This window comes from Gekko japonicus, unplaced genomic scaffold, assembly GCF_001447785.1.
Source record: "Gekko japonicus isolate JY-2015 unplaced genomic scaffold, Gekko_japonicus_V1.1 scaffold2790, whole genome shotgun sequence".
Lineage (NCBI taxonomy): Eukaryota > Metazoa > Chordata > Lepidosauria > Squamata > Gekkonidae > Gekko > Gekko japonicus.
Window position 1 is genome coordinate 43,569 of NW_015160307.1, and position 19,979 is coordinate 63,547.

Here is a 19,979-nt window from a genome sequence, read left to right on the forward strand (position 1 = left end):
ACCCTGTGAGGTGGGTGGGGCTGAGAGAACTCTGACACAAACTGCTCTTTTTCAAGGACAGCTGTGCTAGAGCTTGTGACTGACCCAAGGTCACATCAGCAGGTGCAAGTGGAGGAGTGGGGAATCAAACCCGGTTCTCCCAGATTAGGTTCAATCTAATGGTTCATTTATAGATTCAGGTGGGTATTCAAGGTATAAGCTTTCATGTGCAAGCACACTTCTTCATCTGGAACGTTGTTAATCTTAAAGGTGCCACTGGACCCAAACTTGCTGTGTCAGACCAACACAGCTACCCACCTGAATCCATGGCAGAACCATTACAATGACTCTTTCTCAAGCTACTGCAATCACACAACTCAGAGCTGCTACATATGTAGCGCAAATATGCAGATAACAATTCATACAGCTGACATGACTACACACTGCCAGATTTTTAAGCCTACAGGTAACCAGCCACATTTCTGCAGACATCAAGAGAGGGCCACTTAGTATCTGAACCAGAATCAGATTTACCACCGGGTGAGTTTTAAAGCCATCACTATGCATTTAACTAAGCTAAGAGGGAGAGGAATCAATCTATATAGTCTTTCAAAATGACAACACAGTAAAGGAAATAAAGACCATTTCCTACCTTTCATCATTTTGAAAGGACAGATAAAAACACTATTTTATCTTCCATCAAATAATGCCTCCTGTAATTACGACAGGATCTTTTTCTACAGCTTTTGACTTAATGAAAACAGCCTGGATTTTCAGCACCTTTGCAGCTTTGAAATATAAATCAAGTCAAAGAACAAGGGGGGGGAGGCTTTGTCCTCTGTTCACGTTTTAAGTAGATCACAGCAAGTGTTCAAGAAATAGGAAACCTTAATGTACTTGGTAATTAGATTTAGAGAAATGATATTCAAGATCAGAGCTAAAGGTCAAACAAACAGCTTTCTTTCATTCCCGGCTCCCCTACCCACCTGTGCCAATATGATGCTAGCATGGTGCACAGAAAAAGAAACTATAAAACAGCCAGGGGTTACAAGTCCAAGGTAAAAACAGTAACTCAAGAACTTAAAACACAAGGTTGTCATTTTAGTTAACCTTCTGAACATAATGAATTACACAGTGGAAAGATTTCATTCACGTTCAAGCATCTTCTGTTTTATGAATAACAAGATGTCCTTGGGATATTGGATTCTATTTTGTCTCAGAGAGTGTCATTTGTGCACTAAAGACCCAGGTAATGGCTATTTTGATTCTTCTCTCCCTTTCTTTTTTAAAAGTCATTACAAAACGTGGGAGTCGGAAATGTTAAGATAATTCTCTGACAGGATAGCAGCTTTGCAGTACTCTCACAGGGAGGTACAGGTTTATACTCATAAATGTATAGCAGTTGCAACTACTTAGCAGGAAAAATCTGAACTGAACTGTATGGAAGGGAGAACTCTTTGTCTTGAAGGGGAAACTGTGCTTTTCTAGGGGGGTGGAGTGACATTGCTAATGGCAGCCGCATAGCCGGAGAGCTCCCGCACCTACCTCCTTCCTAACTGCAAAATACAACATACTGGGAAGAAATTCATTCCAACAAAATATGGGGAAAAACAGTGGAATCAAAAACAATCCTGCTGCCAAACTCTCAGAGTCCATGACCAACTATTTCAACTCAGAAAGACTGACGAGAGCTACAGGCCCACAGGCCGGGAACTCGCACAAAATGGCGGCCGCAACAAATACTGAATCTAATAAGGAGGCCCCTCTTACAAAAAAAAGACCTATTAGATCTGAAGATGGATATTCAACAATTTTTAAGGACTCCATGACCAAACTGCTTTGCCCGATTCACTCAAAACTGGAGGAGCTGGAAAATGACTTAAAAGAGGTCTCTACAATAGTGGAAGAAGCCATGCAGGAGCAAGAGTCTGAAAAAAACCTTAAAGGAGAAACTGATGCAAATGGAAAACAGATGGAGATTGCAGAACCTAAAATTCCGTGGGATAGCGGAAGACGCCAAAGGTAACTCGGACTTAGCAATATTCCTCTCCACCTGGCTTCCAATTACTCTAAATTTAGAAAATGGCATCGCCCTGGCAATAGCTAAGGCCTACCGCCTAGGTCCGCTGGCCTTGGCAAAACCTAACCGTCCTCAGGACATTCTTGTACAATTTATTTACATGCGCACGAGAGACAAAATTCTAAAGGAAGTGCACCACTTTCAAGTCTTAAATATGAATGGCAGACAAATACAAATTCTTCTGGACCTTGAAGGGGAAACTGTCACAGACCCACCGCAGCTAGATACACGAGCTCTAGAGTAGACCTCTGGACAGCTTACATATTTTCTTATAGGGAAAATGCGTGACTTCCCCCATAATAAGTTGTTTCCCCTTCCATAAATGCATACTGGATATGCCACTTAAAAATGTAATATTCTCTCTAACAAAATAAAATGAACCTGGCATCTAGGAAACTAAGATATATTTTTCAGCTGTGGTCAATATGAGTGATTTATACCAATATATTGCTTGGAGAAGATGAAAGAAGTTGGGTGGGCAGACATGCATAGCTTAAAATCTGCCTGCCCTATACCCCAAATGGATTACAAAGAACTCAGTGTCGGTTTAAACTATGTCATGACTTTAAAATGGCACCATCTTTACTAAACAATGGAATAAGGACAGGATGGGCTAATACAATCTTAATACAATCCAGTTAACAGGGGAAGTGCCTCAGATGGTTTCCCATATTGAAAACAAGGCCAAATTTGCCTGAAACATGCTGGTGCTTGGTGATTCTCGTGAATACCTAAGCATAAAGCATACTGTTGAGAGTCCTGCAATACAGACCACTGCCCTTCAGTGGCTCCTGTGACAGGCTCAGACTGATCACACCAACATGGCTTATTAGGCTGGAACTCAGAAGCACAGTGTGTGGCCAGACTAAGTAAATCCTGAAGAGAGACAGGCCCACAAAAGAACATCAGGAATTCTCGCTTTATTTGACAGAGGAGAGAAGGCTTGAGACCTCTGACCATCACCGAATGGATATGGAATGACAGAGCCCACCTGGCAGATTGAACTCACAACCTGCCCACATGGATATCTTCTCTTTTATCCTAGGACAGTCTTTCTAGATGAAACACTGCCTCAAGATGAAACTAGTCAATCTGCTGCTTGTCCTGTTGCCACGTTTATTAAGCACATGCTTGTCCACTTCTGAAGCCAGCCTTCGACTAGATTCACAAGGAAGGACAGCTGCTTTTCAAATGCCTTTTTTAAGGCCCATACCGAGGATGTGTGAAAATGCAATTAAATTAATCATGGGTGTGGCCAGAGGCACAACTCAACTCTGGCTCAAGCCAAAGGGCATGGGTTAAAGAGCTCAGCAGAATCATCACCAGCTGGGAACATCCTTGTGATCTGCTTGAAACTTGTGTGGGATGCCTGTTAGAGTGCACATACACATTTTAATGTATTTTATGTCAATTTCATTTGTAAGCCACTTTGAGTCCCCAGTGTAGGGGAAAGGCATGATACAAATATTCCAAATAAATATACACATCTGTTAATTCATATCCACACATCTCAGATGAATATGCATATTAATTAACACTAAATGGAACAGTCTGGCCCTACACTGCCATCAGAGCATTGACTGTAAGAGACCAAGCTCTCTGGTTTCCGGCAACTGACAAGGCCTGTCCAAAAACGAATTAATGTTTCCTTCACAGCAGAAATAATAGATACCTGCAGGCCTAGGACTCTTGCTTCCAGAAGCTACACTGTAAATGCCAATTACCAGCAACAATAGAGTGATACCTTAGGAAATGGATCAGGTGACCAAAGGGTGGGCTGGGTAACAGATACAAATGCTAATAGTGCCACAATTATGCACCAGAGTTCTCCACTACAGAAATGTGGTTCAAATTCCTTTGACACTGGCAATGGATGAAGTCTACACATGCTTCTATGTGAGTCCGCTGTGCCAGATTGCTGCAGGAGCTACTTCTGTGGGAAGTAATAAAGGCCACATTTCAAAAGGTGCTCCCTACACAGGCTCAACACAGTCCTTCAGACTATGCTGACAATGTCCCACACTTGACAGCAACTATGGTTTTGCTACAGTTGTACTGGCTCTTTGGAAGACGGGTATCAAACAGCAGCTTGATCAACCCTCAAGTCCAAAATCAAACTCTTTTATTCTTCTTTATGGTGCTTCAGTTTATAATGTGTGTGCTGTTGTTGGGTGTTGGGAGGTTTTTTGTTTTTTGTTTTTTTGTTTCTTTTGCATTGTCCATATTAAGTTTAGCAAGGGCCAAATTATACCGGAACAGTTTTATTTATTTATTTATTGAATTAGATTTACTAGGTTTCCCTTCCCTGGAAACGGGCTCAGGGCGGCTTACAACAAAATAATATACAAATATCAATTTAAAACAAAGTTAAACTGATCCAATAATTACCAATACATAAAAACACCATACATACAGTATATAAGATGGCGGAAAGAATTCCAGCTCCCCAGCCTCCGGGGGAGGGGTTACGAGGGACGGGGAATTATGTAAGAGTGCCAAAGAAGCCCTGTCGCTGTCCTCAACATCTCTGCCTTACATGCCCTGCGGAAAGATAACAACTCCCACAGGGCACGGATATCTTCCAGCACAGTGTTCCACCAGGTGGGGGCCAGGACTGAGAAAGCTACGGCCCTAATTGAGGACAGCCAGACTTCTCTTGGGCTACGGACCACCAGGAAGTTCTTATTTCCTGAGCATAGTGCTCTTCCAGGGGCATACTGGGAGAGGTAGTCCCGAAGATATGTAGGTCCCTCACCGCTAAGGGCCTTAAAGGTCAAAATCAGAACCTTGAACCTGATCCGGTGCTCCACTGGAAGCCAGTGCAGCTCACGCAGCACTGGTTGAATGTGTGGTGTCCGAGGGGTCCCATGCGGCTGCATTTTGGACCAGTTACAGTAGTCCAACCTGGAGGCGACCGTTGCATGGATTAGTATGGCTAGGTCGGGGTAAGCCAGCTGCCTAACCTGGCAAAGTTGGAAAAATGCCTGGCTGGCAGCCTTCACAACCTGGGCTTCCATAGATAGGGAAGAATCCAAGGTCATGCCCAGGCTCCGGACAGTCTGTGCCAGTGACAGAGGCACACCCTCAAGAGATGGAATCTGGCGACCCAATCGAGGCTCTCCCCCATCTTTCCTGGATTCAGTTTCAGTCAACTCTGTTTTAGCCATCTCACCACAACCTCCAAACTGTCAGCTACATTCCTGGGAACGGTATCTGGCTGGTCACTTATGAGCTTCAGCAGGGGTCTTCTACAGAGATTTTTCAGCTCCCACCATTCAAGGTGGGAGCTGAAAAATCTCTGTAGAAGATCCCCTGATGAAGCTCATAGCAAAACACGTAAGGATCCATAAGAGCTAAGTAAACTCTCTACCTTGCACCTTGTTCTGTTTTGCCTTTCCTGCCCACTGGTGTGGCCACCATTTCTTCTGATTACTGTTCTCACTCTTAGACTAGAGTTGAGTAATCTGCCAAAGATATAAGGAAGAGCTGAGGTCTGAGTACAGAAACCAAAGAACTTCAAATAATTTCCCCTTAAAAAAAACAGTTTTTGACCCAACATTTGTTACCAATGCCATAGTATGACATTTTCTGAATTACAACTGTCCTGTGCACCTTTGCAGACTTTGAAAGGAAAAAGCTATCTGAGGCAATCACACTAGACACATTCCTACTTTACACAATGCATGATGAACATACAGAATTCACTCCCAAAACTCTGACAACGACCACTACATTACATGGCTTTTTGAATGGATTAAACGAATTAATGGACAATAGGTCTACCAACAGCTATTACTCATGATAGCTTAAAGGAACCACCATGTTCAGAGACCATAATTTATTTAGAGGCTCAAATTATAGGGTGAGGCCACTGTTTTCAAATCTTCCTTGTGACTTGCAGAGGCAACTAGTTGGCCAAAATGCTTCTCCTCCCCTTCCAATACATTTTCCACACATACCCTTTGTAAACAACTATATTCCACCAGTCTTTCTATTAACTACTGCTTTTTACCCTCCAAAATAAAGAACAAACCCCCAATTTTGCCATTCGTAACCAGTTCTGTTTTTATGTCCTCTTCCATTACGCATCATACCTCCATTTGTCTTAGTTTAGAACCAGTTACTGAGAGGAACGGTCTTCTTCTCCCCTGAAGGCTGCCCATTCCTAACACCTCTGTTCTTCTAGTTCGGTCTCCAGATGGAACAATAGTTGTGCAACTGGAAAGACATGATCCTCCCAGTGCCTATCTTGGTGTAGTGCCAGTTTGGTGTAGTGGTTAAGTGCGCGGACTCTAATCTGGGAGACCCGAGTTTGATTCCCCACTCCTCCACTTGCACCTGCTGATGTGACCTTGGGTCAGTCACAAGCTCTGGCACAGCTGTCCTTGAAAAAGAGCAGTTTGTGTCAGAGCTCTCTCAGCCCCACCCACCTCACAGGGTGTCTGTTGTGGGGAGGGGAAGGGAAAGGAGTTTGTAAGCCGCTCTGAGACTCCAAGTGAAGGGCGGGGTATAAATCCAATCTCTTCTTCTTCTTCAACATGTCACAGTGTAGGTGCCTGTGTGGCACTCAAAGATAGTCTACAGGAAGAGGCAGGAGGAGAACCCTGCAAGCCCCTTGGCAATATACTATTCTATACCTAGATTCTAGCACTGGCTCCAGTTCAGAGACCGGGGGGTGTGTGTTTCTTTTTAAAATTCTGCTGCTTGAATGCATGCTCACTGATCTTTAAGAATTTTTTTTTGCCCTTCCCAAAATGGCAGGTGTCAACATACTGTGCACGATGATAAGGAGTCATAACTGCTTAAGACTAATGCGGTGCACTGCACATGCTGCGCACAGGATTTTCAATTCGTGACTGCAACATCTTCAGCTTACAGCTGAGCACCGCTTCACATTGCTGGGGACAACACATAAGCACACAATCAATGTTTTCAATCAAAAGCTATCCACTTACAAGCTTTTAAATTATTAGCAGCTGGTGACCAGCAGCAAACAGGGACCCATCCCAAGTAATGACTAGATTTCCAATACGTGTGAAGAATGTGAATGTCAGAAGTTAGAGGAAATTCTATCGGCAGCTGCCTTTTACCTTTGGAGCTGGGTTCCCTGGGTACCTCAAAAGGCTCTCATCTTTTGTCTCCACTTATTAATTTTTCATCTCAGCCCCTTTCCTGACACCCTTTGAACTTGGAATATAGTTCCTTTTGAAACAAAAGTAGTACAGTGAATTGTGAGCCATGAAATACAGAAACAAAGGATAACATTTTAAAAAAACAAAAAACAAATGTAAGAAGCACAATTTATCCTCTAGAGGAAAAGCACATGCAAATGGAAAAATCTGGCCCCACATCAGCCAAAGTTAGTGACTCTGTAGCATCTGCTTCTTCCATGGGGCACAGAATAAATATGGCCATGGTAGATTGACTCCTTCTGCCCATACATGAAATAAAGATGATCTGAAGATCTGTCATCTCTCTCAGTTTTGGCAGCTCCACACATTACAAAGGAAGCACTAACACTTATTTTTCACACTTCCAGTGTAACACCCAAAGTGGTGACTCATCCACTTCATGAGCTCCCCAGTCATCTGGAATCCATGCATCTCTTCAAAGAGAATGAGTGAGTTTTAATTACTTGCACATTAACCCAGAAATTCAAAAGGGAGGCATGAACCACATCCTGGTAATATTTAAAGACATTTTTGAGCAGGACAATCATGATCTTTAGACTTAATTCCTGCTACTGGTGCAACCTGTTCCCTGGAAGGCCAGATAATGAAACTGAAGCTCAAATACTTTGGCCACCCAATGAGAAGGGAGCACTCACTGGAGAAGACCCTGATGCTGGGAAAGATTGAAGGTCAAAGAAGACGGGGACGGCAAAGGATGAGATGGTTAGACAGTGTCACAGATGCAATGAACATGAAATTGAGCAAACTTCAGAGGACGGCAGAAGACCGGAAGGCCTGGCGTGATCTGGTCCATGGGGTCGCAAAGAGTCGGACTTGACTGTGCGACTGAACAACAACAACAAAACTGGTGCAACCACCACAGCCTCTGTTTGTACCTCCCCACTCAGTCCCCTCCTTGACTTGCAGACGCAAACAAGGAACCTAAGCAGGAAAACGGAGAAGGAAAGGGCAATTGCTAACAGTTGAGTCAGAAGTCAAAGCTTCAGGATATGGAGTTATGAGGTGGTTTGGATTTTGTCAATACACAATTGCATGGTAATTACCGATTTCATTTAGCTAACTCCAACAATCCTACTAGTTTGGTGTTCTATCTCAGAATGGCATCTTCAGAGGTTAAGAGGAAAGGGGACCGCACCAAGACAAAATGAAGACGAAGAAACAAATTGATGCAGAGGGAAAGGAATCTCTAATCTTGGCACAACCCCTACGCATTTTGCGTGCAGCTTCATTGGGGGAATCCACTTTCAGATAAAAGAATCTGAAAGAATAAAAAGAATCTGAAAGTAGATTCCCCCTGATGAAGCTGCATGCGAAATGCATAGGGGTTGTACAATTATTAAAGATTCTTTTCCCTCTGCATCAATTTGTTTCTTTATCTAGTGGGAGAGGGGCAAATGAGATGACCACTGTCCTGGAGCAGGCGGGGCACAGAGTGGCATCGCGCAGTCAATATGCAAGCCAGCCAAGGTGATAACACCATCAAGTGCAGCATGCTCAGAGTTCAGTCCTAAGTCATATACTGAGTCAGCAACAGAAGCAGATTCAAAGCAAATCCGAGAGTCAAGGTCCAGATACAGTCCAAGAGTCAGAGTCATGGTCCGGAGGCAGAGTCAGTGGTGGCAAGGTCAGGAGTAATTAGACATGTTGCTTCCACAGCCCGTCTCTCCCTCTCTCCACCCTTTATAGGAGAGATGCCTGCAGGTGTGTGCACGCTCCTCCTTGCTCTCTAGAGCCAGGTGTCTCTGTGCGGCTAACTGCACACTCCGTCTTCTTTCCTGCATCTCATGATGGGCCCTTTTTTGACTAGTTTCTAGAGGCTTTGGTGGTGAGTGTCAGACTCCCATCGCACCAACGAAGAACACACTGGTAGAATAGAGGTTTCTTTATTTGAAGCAATAGGTGCATAACAGGATCACTGTTCAGAATGGGGCAAAAGCATGGAACCCAAACGATTATAGAAAGTTCAAATAGCAGAGGCCCAATTGCGGGGTTTCCCCAGCGCCATTGAGCCTGGGAAGCAATGCTTCAAGTTAAGCATAACATAATTGCTTCTCATGGATAAGGCCATGAGATCACCCATGCTACTCCTCGCCATCAACCACCTGCGGCCTTGAGAGATATGAACGTTCCTGGAACTAGGCAATTAAGCGCTTCACCAGGCATACATGGTAAAGTGAAAGCAGACATGCGCATACATAGGGAACAGACAGACACTATACTAGATCAAAGGAAATACATTGGTAGCTTGCTGACAATGAGGGAGGTGAGGTGGGAGGTGGGGCACTCTCTGGTTCTGGGCCATGGGCTTGAACAGCTGGGGAACTACTGCCAGCCTGTAAGTCGCTACTTGGCAGGGTTGTGGTAGCTTTCTGCAGCAGGTTGTCCTGCGAGCTGGGACCCCCTTCACGGGCCTGGGACCCCTTCAGAGGCTTCTGGCTCTTCAGACCTGGCTGTGTCTGGCTGATCCATGGTGACGCCTCCCTCACCCACCCCCCGCCAAGTCCTTGTGGTCTCCTGTTTGTAACTCTCTCTTTAGAAAGCCATAAAAATATGGTTGGTGGCCTGTGTTCATCTTGGTTGGTCACAAGTTGTGCAAGTCATTATTCCTCATGAGGGAACAAGATCTGCTTCTCAGTCCCTGGGCTTTGTATTCCCCCTCCCCCCCACAGAAGTAAGGTGGATTATGACCTGAGATGGCACACCACCTCTGGAAAGACCCCTCACTTGAAGCTCAGCTATCACTGACTGTACTTTTAAGAGCTAGGTCAAAATATTACTGTTTACCCAGACTTTTAATGAAGAGGTTTTATCCTTTTTTGGCTGTTTTATCGTCTGCGTCTGGCCTGAGGACTGTTAACAATAATACAAGCACTTAAACTTCTGATGCTCTCATGTTGTTTTAATCCTTGTTTTCAGTGATAAAGCGCAAACCAGACACAGCAGTGGCGTGGAGACGAGCGGATTACGAACCTCTCGAGTAAAGCCGTTCGTTTCGATACAAATTCTTTGTCAAAAATCTCAATCTTCCATGGTCTTCATATATTACTCTTCACAAACTAGAAATCCTAAATCCTAAATGCTTCCTCGGTGACTCACAGCATACAGTATCAAAGATAAACTTCCATCGGACAAATGAAGACCATGAAAGATTGAGATTTTTGACAAAGAATTTGTATCGAAACGAACGGCTTTACTCAAGAGGTTCGTAATCCGCTCGTCTCCACGCCACTGCTGTGTCTGGTTGGCGCTTTATCACTGAAAACAAGGATTAAAACAACATGAGAGCATCACAAGTTTAAGTGCTTGTATTATTGTTATCCATTTGTAGGTCAAAACATTACTGTTTACCCAGACTTTTAATGAAGAGGTCTTATCCTTTTTTGGCTGTTTTATAGTCTGCGTCTGGCCTGAGGACTGTTAAACCAGGTGCTCCTGGTGCACAGGGACAGCCTTCCTACACACACTTACAGACTTGTGCCCATTTGAGACCTAAAGGTTGTGATACACATGGTTCGGATTTGGCACCGTTTTCTCCCAAAATGGAGATAAAGGACATTCAAATAATACCCTTTTATTTACAATTAAAAGGGACAGTGTAAAAGAAAAGCTGAGGGATGGGGCATGTGCAAAACTAAACAGTGCATAAAGGTAAAGGTTCCCTTGCTCAAAAGCCAGTCGAATCCAACTCTAGGGTTGCGGTGCTCATCTCCGTTTCCAAGCCGAAGAGCCAGCGCTGTCCGAAGACGTTTCCGTGGTCATGTGGCCAGCATGACTAAACGCCAAGGCACACGGAACGCTGTTACCTTCCCACCAAAGTGGTACCTATTTATCTACTTGCAATCTCTTGCTTTCGAACTGCTAGGTTGGCAGGAGCTGGAACCAGAGACGGGAGCTCACTCCGTCATGCGGCACACTCGGGTCTCGAACTGCTGAACTACCGACCTTCCACAGCCTGCAGTTCAGCGTCTTAACCACTTGAGTCACCGCAGCTCCAACCAGTGCATACAGCAATGTATATCCTAAGGGGGTGTTAGCTAAGGGATATCAACGGGAGCATATAAAATATACTTTGCCTGCACGGTGACAAAAGGGGAAGATCACTAGGTCTGAGGTTCCTTGAACATTGTGGGGGAGAGACAGTGCTTGGGGAAGATAATAGTGCCCGCTCTAGATTCCCAAGTGTGTCTGAATCCTGACAGCAAGGCAAAAGAGCCCTGTAGCATTGATAGGCACTGGCTGGGAGGAGCTGAAGTAGTCATCGGGCATCCAACACAGGCCCTCACCAGTGGTGTCCTGAGGCTCTCCAAGGCTGGGTTGACACATTTATTTTTCCTCCACAGTACTACTAATGTTAACCCTTTAATGGCAAGGAATGTACACCAAAGAAGAAGAAGAAGAGATTGGATTTATACCCCACCCTTCACTACCCAAAGGAGTCTCAGAGTGGCTTACAAACTCCTTTCCCTTCCCCTCCCCACAACAGACACCCTGTGAGGTGGGTGGGGCTGAGAGAGCTCTTGACAGAAACTGCTCTTTTTCAAGGACAGCTCTTATCAGAACTACGGCTTGCCCAAGGTCATCCAGCCAGGTGCAAGTGGAGGAGTGGGGAATCAAACCCTGTTCTCCCAGATTAGAGTCCGTGCACTTAACCACTACACCAAAATGGTAGGGTGTCTGTGTGTGACCTTGTAGCTATTTTTCTTTTCCCAGTATAAGAGGTACAGGACTCCAATGGTGGAGGGATACCTGGGTCACCCATCCCTGGGGGAACGTAACAGGACTATTTCACCGGTATCATTTTAGGCTGCTTGTTGTTTGTTCAAAGCTGTTTCTATGCACTGGTTGGTTTTCAGTGGAACATTTTAATGGCTTTGGCTTGTTTTACTGCTTTAGTGTTAACCTACCTCCAGCAGGTCTCTGGAGAGGTGGCATAATTTTTCTAAATAAATAACAGAATGCAGTAGAGGTCTGCTTATATTGAATCTGATGGGCTCTGGACGGCAATGCCTCCAGGTTAGCAAAACTCCATGTTAGCCTCTGCTAACCCAGACTGAAGAAGAAGAAGAAGAGAAGAGATTGGATTTATACCCTGCCCTTCACTACCCAAAGGTGTCTCAGAGCGGCTTACAAACTCCTTTCCCTTCCCCTCCCCACAACAGACTGAGACAGGATGGAAGGTTACTGTCATTGTCCCTTTGTCACAGGAGTAGAGACACAGGGAGAAATCAGGATAATGTGTGTCCTATATACTAATGCTAAACACACAAATGTTCAGGGGAGTTATTTATCGCATCAGGTGTTAAAAGGAAAAATACACTTAAATTCAAGTTTATACCCTCCATGTTTTTCTTTAGAAGAAGCAGCAGTGAGTCATCAGCCATCTTTAAACATGCCATCTGCATGAAATACAGGGACATTAGGTCCTTACAGTTTTATCACATCCAGCAACAACGAATTTATTAACTCTGTTCAAATATGGGAATAGCAGGGTTGCTACGCAGAGCCCGGCAACAGCAGAACACCTCTGAAGTCTCTCGCCTTGAAAATCCTGCAGGGTCCCCATGAGTTGGCTGCAACTTGATGGCAAAAAAATATATACTTTTTTCCCCCAAACACAGCACACAGTGTTCCTATATGGTAGGCACTTCAAGTTATACAGCCACCAAGCTGTATTATTTCTCGTATGATAAGCGGACATCATCTGCCACATCCTAACCTCCCCTCCCTCGCTATCTGTCTATGGCTGGTGAAGCAATGGCCAGCCTCCACCATTCTAAAGGACAATATATCGAAGGATTGCCTGCCTTAAACTGAATAATATGCCTTCTCTGCAAAGGCAGAGACAAAAGGCCCTGGATCTGTGCCTGGCACTGGCTCTACTAATACCTTGCTCCCCAGAGCTAGTTCATATGGTTATTTGCAGTCCCTGTGGCACAGTTTTAGCATGATTAGCACATTGAACACTTGCACTCAAATCCCCAGTCACCCATGGATGAGCTTGTGTCAGTCACTCTTAAGTTTATGTAGCTCACAGAGTTGTTGTATGAATAAAATGGAAGACGGGAGAGCTATGTACACTACCTAAACTCCTTGGAAAAATTAAATAAAGGAAGTCCAGGGTCGCTACATAGAGGCAGGTAATGACAAACCAATTCTGAATGCCTCGTGTCTTGAAATCCCTATGGAGTAACTAGCCGCAGAAAAGAGCAAGAGTCCAGTAGCACCTTTAAAACTAACAAAATCCGTGGCAGGGTATGAGCTTCTGTGAGTCAATGCTGAGCGGTGACTCAAGAAAATTCATACCCTGCCACAATTTTTGCTATTCTTTAAGGTGTTACTGGACTCTTGCTCTTCTCAGTTGCTACAGACTGACTAATATGGCTACCCATCTTGATCTACAGAGTCACTATAAGTTAGCTGTAACTTCACAGCAATTTCTACCACCACAACAAATATTAAGATTTACTTCCCATTAAGATTTATATAACAATAATAAAGATGTATACCTCACCATTGCACTGGCACAGTAACAAAAATCAGAAGTACAAAACAATTACAGTTCAACAGGACAACAAACAGAAGAACAATCATATGGAAAATAATTCCTTGGGGAACCTTGGACAGCTAGGTTTCTACACCTGCTGACATTCAAGGTCTTTTACTAACTGTGATAGAAAATAGATACTGAAAACTTGATACTGAAAACTGATATTATTCTAAGGGATTAGACATTTGTTATCACTGGATAGTCCAACAAGTATCCAAGGCAAAGTATAAGAGCACACTGTGTGAATAGTTCTGGAAGTCTAACAAGTTTGTATCTATTTGGAGGGCAAAACTAAAATTAATAACTATGAAAGACCTGAGAAATCAACCCACTGCTGTAACAAAATCATTCATACATGGATCCACATGGTCAACACCATAACAATCCTGCTATAAATTTCCTTATCTTTATAACTATTCTGAACATGATCCCAAAGTGCAGATCAAGAAAAGGCAAACAACGGGCAACATACAGATGGGGGGAAGGTTTCCTTTGGACCTCCAAGGGGGTGATATTCTACCTATCCCAGGACTACTTGCATGTCCCATTTGAGCACCACGTCCTTTTCAAATACAGCATCTGTCAGATTTCTTTGTGCTAAGGATCATGGAACACTATGACATCTTCGTTAGGAACTTACCAAAGTGACAACAGTAATGGTTACATCCCAATGGTTACATCATGGGACATTGCATGTGGATACTGTTAAGTGAGACAGGAATCAAGAACGGGGGGGGGGAATATTTCAGTGGCAGCAGTAATGATGGCTAGGTTTTGTCCCTCTTTCTGCTATACTGTGGTATTTCATTTTAGCCCAACTAAACAAATGTATGAAAATTCAAAGTGCTCTTGCTTAAGATGCTCTGAAGCTATTAATGAGGGGGAAAGATGTCATTTCAGCCAAGCTTTCTGATCTGGGTTTATCAGTCTGTGTTTTAAATGCTGAATGTTTCAATTGTTGTTCCCAATGCCTACTGGTACAGTTCCACAAGCTGCCTCGGGCCATGCAGAGAAATAGGTGGGATAGAGATACTGTGAAGGAACTCCAAGATTGACAAGAAAGAGAACCATCAACATGATTCGATTTTTCTACAATTTCCAACAAAAACTGCATCAAGACCTTTAATAAAGACCTCACTCTGTGTGCTGCCAACTGCCCTCAATTTCAATCTCACCAGCTTTAATCGAAGCGGAGAGCCATGAATGAGGCTTTAAACACCTCCTGAGTGCTCACAAATCCCAGAAACAGTCCTTGCATATTAGCCTACTTGTTGTTGCCGTCCCCACTCTGTCTTTTCATTCAGCATTTTATCATTGTTGCAGCAACCACCATTCCTTGGAAACAGATACAAACTGTATATATTATAGAGACACACTTTAGTTGGTTCTTTTTCCTAACAAGCTAACTTTCCTCAGATAAATCTTATTTATAGCAGCATACTAAAACCTTCACCAGACTTGTTTGTCAGTTTAAAATCCCCGATCTATGCAAGAATTTACATGAAAAAGAAGAGAAAAGATTTGCTCGATCACTGTGACAAGCTGGACTAGTAGAAAGGATGGAACTCCTTCCATGCTAATTAGATTGACCCACATATCGTTGACATGTGACAAACAGTAAACAACTTGACCCAATCTACTGGAAGAGATTAATTTTGGAGTTAAGCACTTTTTATGAATTACAGTCACTCAAAGAATTTCCAGGGTATTTCATTTCCAAATAATCACAGCATGTTGCCAAACCTTTTTATCTCTCTTTATTTGTCCAGGAGGAATTACCTTGTGCAGTATGTCAGCTCTGAACATTTATAACTAAGAAAGATTAGTTCCATAAAGCCTACATCCTCACATAACCTACAAAACCAATCTCCAACTGTGTCTGTCTTAGGGTTGCCTGGACAACACCCACATACTTACCTTTAAATCCTCTGATGCTGTGAGAGATAAGCTGCCATCTCTCCTACTTATTCCTTCCCTATGTATAGTTTCTTACATGTGTGCCTGTTTGAATTGGGATGGTGGGGTACTCTCACACACTCAAGCACTGATTCCTAGATATTAGGAACATCACTGACATTATGATACAACTTAACAGTAAAGTTTGAAAGATGAACTTCAAATGTGACTGTTAAAATTGACTTAACAGTCAATGGAGAACAAAAATTAAGCATCTTATGCAATTTGTTACAATTGCCCAATAAAGGTATTTGATTTGAAATTAAGCAACCATAACCATCTGTGGAATGTTTCTTTAGTTCTAAATGCCTTGTGATACTGAATATTAGACACTAGATGATCTTTTAAACATATTCCACAATATAATTAAAATGTGTTGGCCCCTGATTCAAAGGAACTACTCATATATACCCCTGCTTTGGCGGGGTAGGACGGGATATAAATTGGAATATACATTTAAATATATATATATATACTAAAATTCACAGGGTTTAAGTGAGTTGCAACTAACATCCTACTGATTTCAAGAGACCTAGCTTCCTCTTGTTTATTTAGGTATCTGGCATATTATGGCAAAAAGGCATAAATATTTATGAGCTATTGTACAATTTATCCTCAGCAAAAAACACTGTGTAAAAAAGTCAATGCAGCATGTCACGACAGGGCCAGTGGGGCAAGGCAGAGAGGGGGAGTTCACAGTCCAGTCCGAGAGTCAAGCCAGAGAGAGAGCAAAATAAATAGAGCAACAGTCCCAATACATAAAGCCAGGCAGTAGTCAGAGTATTACCGAGTCCAGATAAGCAAGCGTCGAAGTCAGGGAGCAGAGCCAAGGATCAAGAACCAGGGAGTCGTCAAAATGCGGACTGGAGCCAGGAGCCAGGAAATCAGTCAGTAGCCGGATACCAGGAACAGAGTCAGAGGTGCAGAGCTTCTGGTCCGAAGAACGAGTTTGCCAGCATGATTAGCCAGCAGTCAGCGACCTATTCAAATAGCTCGCTGGGTTATTAACTCATTAGTGCCTCATTAGCACTGCCTCGCGAAGTCCTTGATCCCGCTAGAACTCCGGGCTTATTGATCTCTAACCGCGCAAGCGTGCCTCTTTGCGTCTGGTTGCCAAGTCCCGGCATCTCCGATCCCTCAGTCGGTCGACAGGTGGCGAAGAATCAGGTGGCGTGCTGCTGGGGGCCAGGCACCGCCTGATCGTTTTCAGGTGCAAACTGTTCTGGAGGCTGGTGCTCATCCTTTTCAGTACTTAGGTTTGGCAAAGACTCCCGTGCCTCTGATGGTGTTAAAGGCATGGAGTCCTCAGTTTCAGAGCTCCCAGGCACCGGGTCGGGGGCAGGCATGACAGCACACTTGTGAGTCATGTTTCAAGAAGATTTTTGCATCCTTTCCCCTTTCTTTGCTCTCCCCACACATTCACACAACCTTTAGCATTTCAGATCATTGCCTTTTTGAAGTGTTTAATATTCAGACAGATAATCCGTATTTTCTGTTTGTTTATTTATTTATTTATCAAATTTATATCCCGCCCTCCCCGCCAAGGCGGCCTCAGGGCGGCTTACAACATACATATAAATATGAACATTAAAAACTCCAATTATACAAAACAACATCAGTTTAAAAATACAATATAAAATCATAGTTACCCAACACTTAACTATAATACAGATGGCGACATTCTGTCATCGTTTGCGTGGCCATCTCCAGGCTCCTGCCAGGCTGGTGGTGATGTTAATATTAAGTCCAGGTTGGTATGATGTTGATGGTAGCGTTAGGGCCAGGGCCATGGTGTCAAGATAGCACCCTACTTGAAAGCCTGGTGGAAGAGCTCCGTTTTACAGGCCCTGTGGAACTGCAAAAGGTTGCACAGGGACCTGATGTCGTTCAGGAGCTCATTCCACCAGTGAGGGGCTGCCACAGAAAAGGCCCTGGCCCTCGTTGTGGCCAACGTGACCTCTTTCGGGCCCTGGAAGGACCAGGCAATTTTGGGACTCAGATCTTAGTGCTCTCTGAGGTACATGTGGGAAAAGGCGGTCCCTTAGGTAAGTAGGTCCCCGACCATATAGGGCTTTAAACATAAGAACCAGCACCTTGAACCATATTCGGTATGCTGTTGGCAGCCAGTGCAGCAAAATATATTGCTTTTAACTACATTGTAGACTGTGAATATGCCACAATCTGAAATGCAAATATTTTTAGTAGTTACCCAACACTTAACTATAATACAGATGGCGACATTCTGTCATCGTTTGCGTGGCCATCTCCAGGCTCCTGCCAGGCTGGTGGTGATGTTAATATTAAGTCCAGGTTGGTATGATGTTGATGGTAGCGTTAGGGCCAGGGCCATGGTGTCAAGATAGCACCCTACTTGAAAGCCTGGTGGAAGAGCTCCGTTTTACAGGCCCTGTGGAACTGCAAAAGGTTGCACAGGGACCTGATGTCGTTCAGGAGCTCATTCCACCAGTGAGGGGCTGCCACAGAAAAGGCCCTGGCCCTCGTTGTGGCCAACGTGACCTCTTTCGGGCCCTGGAAGGACCAGGCAATTTTGGGACTCAGATCTTAGTGCTCTCTGAGGTACATGTGGGAAAAGGCGGTCCCTTAGGTAAGTAGGTCCCCGACCATATAGGGCTTTAAACATAAGAACCAGCACCTTGAACCGTATTCGGTATGCTGTTGGCAGCCAGTGCAGCAAAATATATTGCTTTTAACTACATTGTAGACTGTGAATATGCCACAATCTGAAATGCAAATATTTTTAGCCACATGTAGCCAACCATGGTGTTGGGAAAATGCAACTTTAGCACTTGTCAGTATAAACTAACTCTGTATAAAGTGTTACCTGCACCTGCTCCCACCCCCTTTAGGTTTGTAATGGTCTGGTGAGTGCCCCTTACCAAAGGGTGGTAGAATGTTAAAAAAAACACAAAGTTAGCTGGAATGCAACACAAGGTTATTTTAACCAATATAATAGTTTATTAGCTAAAGCCAAGCAAGGAACACAAAACAGAATACTTACTTCCTAAAAAATAAGACAGTCAATGGTTAAATATACAGAATAAAGATTTCCCCATGCACAGAAGCTTCTGGACTGGCCCAGAGAGATCACAAAAGACAAAGCCTTCCCTGGATCTCTAAGAGTCAGTGCTGAAATGAAGCGTCTTGCCTTCTTTTATACCATATTGGTCACATACATTTCGATAGGGCTACAGAAATTATAAACTGCATCAATTAATCTAACTGCCCTGGTAATGTGGGCCATTATGGCCTAGGAAATGTTCCCACATTCCAGAGGCAATGGGGTCACCCTGATGCTTTTAGCAAAACAATGCAAGATAGCACCTAAATCTCTAAATGACAACAAAACGCGAATGTTACAATTTCAGAATGTTCTTTGTTTCCTTGAATCAAGGCAGCCAGTCAGGCACTGTCTGCTGGCTGGAGGTGTGATGTGAGTTTCTGCATGTAGGCAAGCCTTTAGTATTGCAAATATTCTGGCTTCCTTGACTTAATGGCAGGTGTATACCAATCTTTTATTTCTAAATGTTTCCAAATTCTTTAGATTCATGAACAATGTAATGCAAATGTTGGTTCCTGTGTACGTGATGGAGTAAAGATATCTACTGAGACAAAGGACTAGCAAAAAAATCATGTTGGGAGTAATGTTCACTGTGCTGCTAACTGCTTGGAAAGTTACAGAAATAGAGGAGCGAAAAACACTATGATTTCTTTATAAAATTAACTCTACAAATGGGTTTTAAATTTTCTGAACCAACTATTTCAGTGTTCTCACAACAGATGGTATCCATGTGCATTGCAAATTTTTATTCTGCCTAACGTTCAGTGCAGTGCGAAAGCTAGGACACTTTTGCATAGAACTATTCCTTCACAAAGGCAATTAAAACAGCCTCTAATACGACATCTGGGCTAGACAAGCACAACCATATGATACACTGATAATATAGTCAGCCCAGTTCTGATGTTAAACCCATTCTTCCTTAATTCTCAGATAACCTACACTACGAGGAATGTGCAAAGTAGAGGAAAGCCAGTCTCTCAACTTGAGTTGCAATACATTCTGCTAAACACCAGTTTCCAGTTGCAGCAAAAGAAAAGGATATCATGACTTTTCTGCAGCTGATCCTGCCTTTTCCTTCCACTGTCCTCCTGTCTTCCCACTTCTGCACCTGTCGTGCAGCACACCTGCTCACCACAGCAGATGACA